Genomic DNA, 6,389 nt, shown 5'->3' on the forward strand with positions numbered 1-6,389 from the left:
CACACACACAATAATGGTTAGATTTTATTACAAGGAAGCTATAAATATCATAGTAAGGCTGCTTATCTCTACACAACAAATGCAGTAATGTTAGCTTGCTAACATTACAGTACTGACATTACATAGTAGTTAGCTAACTAGTACCTACATTGTAGTTAGCTAACACTAGCTAGTGTTAGCTAACTACAAAGTAGGCTAATTTGATGACAATAATAGTATACTTTATCACACAAAAGTCATGGATATGGAAAATAAGTTCATATTTTATAACGTCATATGTATTCCAAGAATATAATACTTCGATGTATGTTGCTGTATAAAAATCCTCCTGGGTGGTGAGACTGCTGGCATTAGATGTGTAAGTGCGACAGTAAATGTATACCTGACAGTCACAGTTGATAAGAATCAAAGATTCCTAGGTCTAACCCTTGATTTTCCATAGTAAATGCTTGGGGTCATTTTTGACCCCACTTATGGAAGAGTGGGGTAGTGATACAAAAACAACAATTTCTTAAAATGTATATATTTTTTTTTAAATGCAAATGGCTTCATGTCAAAGACATGTTTTATGAGGAATACCTGGAATATGAAATGATAAAAATGTTTAATTCCATAGATATTGAAGAAAAACAACCCCTGGGGTCATTTTTGACCCCACTTATGCATCTAAGGGTTAAAAGCAATGTTCATTGATGTACACTGTCCCTTCTTAAACAAATAAATTATTTTAATTTATATGAAGGAGGGAGTCTCTCTGGAATCTGGTAATATAACAACCATGATGCTGGGACATTCTCAGCTGTCCAAAACATGTGGTTTGTGCCACGGACATGATTGCCAGTATTTTTTCATTATTGCAAGAAATTCCATTGACTCATTCACAAGTCAAAAATGTGTTTTATCAGAAAGAAACATGCAATATTTACATCTAAGATAATAGAAAAATAGTCAACCAGGTGCAATGATGTCCTCTAAGATAATATTTGCCACTTTGTTTGCAGTAAAAAAGTTTTCTTGTTGACATGATCTTGACTTCTCTATGCTCCGTGCTGCTCTTTGACCTGACCTGAACGTTTTTTTGTTGTTGTTTTTCAGTTTCAGTTATATACTGGGGGGACATTTTTGGCAGTGGGGGGACGTGTCCCCCTCAATGTATATGGTGACTACGGCCCTGTCAGGCATGCATAATTAGGCTACAGTTGTCTGGGTGCGCAAAGGTGAAGTGTGCTGGTCTTGTCATACAAAGTTTGATGGAGTGTCAACTGAACAATATGGAGATATTTGCATCTTGAAAGCCGGACTACAAATGTGGAAAGACAGGGAGAAACACACGCAAGCCTAAGACGTGGTAAGATACGATTTTCCTCACTATATGAAGTGACTGATAACAAGATCTGTATAATGGATTGTAAAGAAATTCGTCAGGTTTTTATTTTGTAGACAATTGATCTGTATTTACAGCGTGATAGGATGACAGCACAATGATGTGTGTGGTATCATCGGAAAGCTCTGGTCCTGCACTTTCATGTGATATGTGTGGCATTTCTGTGTGACCCTGCATTCGCGAGTAATCCATCCAACAAAGCTGTATGAAAGCTCTGTTATACATAATTTTAGTGTAACTTTATCATTTTTTTTCGCTGTGAAAACACTGGACTACCGACAAGTTGGTCTTGGTCTTGTCGGAAAGCTATGGTTCTGCTGTTTCACATGATACGTGTGGCTTCTCGCTATGACGAACGGTTGCAGAGAAAATCCATAGAGAAGAACAGGTGTGAATTTGGACGCACTATGCGTCGTTCGTTTCACCTCTGTGCACTATCATGTCCTCCCAAATCTGGACATTTTCCCATCCATGATCAGTTTTGATATGAACCGGCCGGCCAAGTTCACTGATGGCTGTACTAAAGAGATCCATGACAGTCTTAGCCCTGTTGTTGCTGGCACACTGGAGGAATGTCAACATTTTGCTGTAACCATCCATTGCGCCATGTACAACTAATTTCCATCGAATTAGTTTGTGATTGCCATCAATGTGCCATATATAGTTAGGACAAGGCACAATGTATACTCGTCTTTGTACTGTTGTTGTACTCCTGGACACGACACCAGCACCATCAACCCTTTTTACAGAGTCTCTGAGGCGGTGTCTCTGCACCACAATGTTTCTGGCACGCAAATGTCCATTAAGCATAACTTCTCCTAAATGAGGATGTTCTGCTTTTATCTGTCTTATGGTTGCATCCAATTCCTCATTAGAAATTGTACAGAATTTTGTGCGCCTTATGTTGTAATCCCGCATCAGCTTGTATAATGTAGGTCTGGAGATCCGCAGGACAGATGCCACTTCAGAAAGCGTTGTTCCTAGCAGCAGCAAACTCTCAATGTCCTCTTTGGATATTATGGTATGGCCATCCTACAAAACAGGATAAAACAGACATCCTGAATTGCACTGAACTAATCATCCTGTTCTCATTTCCAACTTACGTCCTATGTTGACTGTATTGTCAAATCCCTTGCCATCACTATACACAGGACTGGGTAGTAAATAATTACATGTAATTGGGATTACATAATCAGATTACAAAAAATAAGTACCTATAATCAACCCAGATTGCATTTGAAAAATGTGTAATTAGATTATAGTTACATTGTCAAGGATTACTTGTTACATTTTTGATTTCTCCATTATTTTGTCTTTAAAGCAGAAAAGAAGAACAACTCTTAAAAAAGTCACAATTTACATATTTGGTTCTGAGGTAATACAAAAGTAAAGCAATGACGTTTCATTACTTTAATACTGTGATGCTTAGATTAGGTTACTGACTACATTTTTTAACAGGTAATTAGTAATTGTATCGGAATACATTTTTAAAGTAACCCTCCCAACCCTGACAATTGATAACATTACAGAGACATTAAGAGCCGACCTGGGATAAGCTAGAAATGACAAGGGAGGTCTAATATGCAATTACAGTTTAGTCACACAACCAACCCACAACATGATGTATATAATGGAAGGAGATGTATTAAGATGGACTACAACAGAACAATAACTCTAGCTCTAAAATATGCCTTCTGAATTAGCTGATAAACTGGATGGGTTTTCTTTTGTGAGCTAATGTTTCTCAGTTAACTTAAGGTAACAAAACATTGTAATGCTATATCACAACTTCACTTACTGATCTCAGTGATGTGACAGTGGTAAGTGGCAGTGCCTGAGGACACAGCTGGAGGTGCCTGTGGGTTAACCTGTGGTGTGGAGACCTGAAACAAGAGCCAACATTTTAACCTGTTAAAAATCCAAAGTGTTAAATGACCATAGATTCTGGTGTACACCACTACCAACTGAGAAACATGCTAACAGGACACATCATTGGAAAGTTTAGATTCTTGTGATTCCATTGATGCAAACGAAATGTAACGACTAAGCGACTGCAGCAGATTTTTAGGACGACTGACACATTGTATCGCCAATGAAGAGCTGAATCTGCAGATAGGATTACATGGCAGATTCAAGACCGAGGGAGAAATCATGTAAATAGTGGTTTTAGAGGGGGAAAACTCAGGGCTGGGGAAACTTCCAGGGAGGAAAAGGTGGCTGGCAGAGCGTGGCAAAAACGGAACTGAGTATATGGCAGGGCACGCTGGAGGATAATCAACGAACTGGCGATGAGTGGAGAATGAGACTAGGGCTGCATCCCAAGTCTCTTAAAATGACTGCTAACCACCTTATCTAGCCACCTTATCTAACTGTTTAGTCCCTCCCACTTAGGAAAACATGCAAGGAGTCAGGAGTTAGGAGTGAGGAGCGAGGATTGCTGATTAAGAGACATGAGACGGCCTTACTCTGAAGCGTCACGTAAAGCGACGTCCTATTCTGGTGACAGTGCGACAGCTGGATCTGCTGCATAACGGAGCCAGCGCTTGGCGTACATCCCAAGTCCCATTATATTCGCTGATCAAAGCCGTAACCCCCACCCCCCGCCGTCATGACTTTGGTCACACACTTTTGCATGTATTACCATTGTTATTGAGTCATTTGCCAAAGTTTGTCGCAATTAAAGAACAGTCTGTAGCCCTGCCACTGTCACTTTGATGAGCATCATTATCATTATTATTATTATCACTATTATTAAATCCACTTGCCATCATTCAATAAGTCAGCTGCTGAGTGAATAAGACCTCAATCAATTCAATTTTATTTATAAAACCCAATATCACAAATCACAATTTGCCTCACAGGGCTTTAAAGCAAACGACATCCCTCTGTCCTTAGTACCCTCACAGCTGATAAGGAAAACTCCTCAAAAAAACCCTTTAACAGGGAAAAAACGGTAGAAAGCTCAGGAAGAGCAACTGAGGAGGGATCCCTCTTCCAGGATGGACAGACGTGCAATAGATGTCGTACAGAACAGATCAACTTGATAAATTAACAGTAATCTGTATGACACAATGAGACAGAAAGAGAGACAGAGACAGAGACAGAGTGAGACAGAGAGAGATGCAGGACAGACGGTAATAACAGTAGCTTACGACAGCATTAATGAAAGTAATATTATTAATTAATATTTATATGAATAATTAATATTACCTACAGACTATTAAACATTATTCCACTCACATGACATGCAGGACAATTAATGATGGTCAAATGTGTTTGTGTGTGTGTGTGTGTGTGTGCGTGCGTGGTGTTATATCAACACGTGTGGTTCTGGACATGAGCAGCTGCACATTTAACAGCCACACATCACCGACAGTCCGCTGAACAATGCAACGGGTTGTGAATGAAATAAACTTAATTACAACATGACAGTCTTGCACGAAATATCATTAACGTTACTCTTTGTAGTCACGTAGGCATGTGAATTACAGCATTTCATTGCAAAGAATGCATGTAACGGGTACACTTGCGCTGTTTCTCCACCATCTCGTTCAAATGAGCCAGGCGTAGGGGGCGGGTATTTATATACGTCAGAGCCTCAAGCTGAAAAAGACTTCCTGTTAGGAACCTCTCGTGTTACCTTACTCATCGCACCTAACAGATCCCTCCTAACTCCTAACGCTGACTCCTTACTGGCAGGAATAAGAGACATGAGACGGCCTTAAAGATGGCGGACCTCGAACGACTTCCGGTTCAAGTCAGGAGTTAGGAGTTAGCAGTATACAATTAAGAGACTTGGGATGCAGCCCAGGTATTTGTGCTGCAGCAGAGGTGAGTGGCAATCAGCGGTGATACAGTTCAGGTGGTGCAGGAGGAGATGCAGCACAGAAGTAGGTCAGCCACGCCCAGCCAGTAACAGACAGGGAAGACCAAACAAACCAAAACAAGCAGGGAGGGTGTTACGCCCCGGTCTAGGGGTGTGGGTGCGTAACATAACACAGGAACACGAGTATAAATGTAACAGGTGATCAATTTATTGCTACACACTCCAAAAACACACTATACAATATCGCACACAAAATGGAGCAAAAGACGTCAGGGTGAGCCCAGGCCAAAACAACAAACAAAACCTGTCTACCGACTGGCGAAATAACTGATTTCTAACAAAAACAAAAGAAACAAAAATACAATACTAGGCTTAACTCCCTAGGCTAACGAAAAACATGAGAAAACAGGTATAACAAAAATAGCAGCTCACCCCTACGCCCCGTGCAAACAATAATATGTGACAGTGACTATTTACAATATACACAAACGACTCAGTTGGCCCTAAGGTGCTGGTCTGAACAAAAGAAATAATTATTTAGCAAGGCAAGCCAAATAATCACACGATAGTTGCACAACAAAGTACTCATAAATCACAAAAACCAGAGAAACGATACGATGCGCTGCTGCCATGTAGGAGAGTGGTCTCGCGGCTTCCGTGTGGCCGGCATTATGAGGGCCGAGCCCCTTGCTCCACCAATCCGGCAGCGGTGACGTCACACTCGTTATCCAGTAGCTGTTGACACTGCAGGCCGAGCCCCTTGCTCCACCAATCCAGCCGTAGCGACGTCACGATCGTTCAGCAAATCACCTGCACAACTGTTCACAAAGCATACGATCTCCGGACAGAAAGAGAGGTCTAACTCTCCACTAAACATACTGATCAAATGCATATACACAGACATATACACATACACATAATAAATACACAGGTCATAATGCACATACACATAATGAATACACAGGTGGCCAGGGGACGTAACAGAGGGGAACAGAGAGAACACACACACCCCGCATCCCAACATGGACTGCGTTTCCCAGCTGAGATATTAGTCACCTACACCGCGTTCCAAATTATTATGCAAATTGTATTTAAGTGTCATAAAGATTAAATTTTTTGTTTTTCAATTAAACTCATGGATGGTATTGTGTCTCAGGGTTCTTTGGATCACTGAAATCA

Source organism: Epinephelus moara, chromosome 21 (assembly GCF_006386435.1).
Source record: "Epinephelus moara isolate mb chromosome 21, YSFRI_EMoa_1.0, whole genome shotgun sequence".
NCBI classification, from domain to species: Eukaryota; Metazoa; Chordata; class Actinopteri; order Perciformes; family Serranidae; genus Epinephelus; species Epinephelus moara.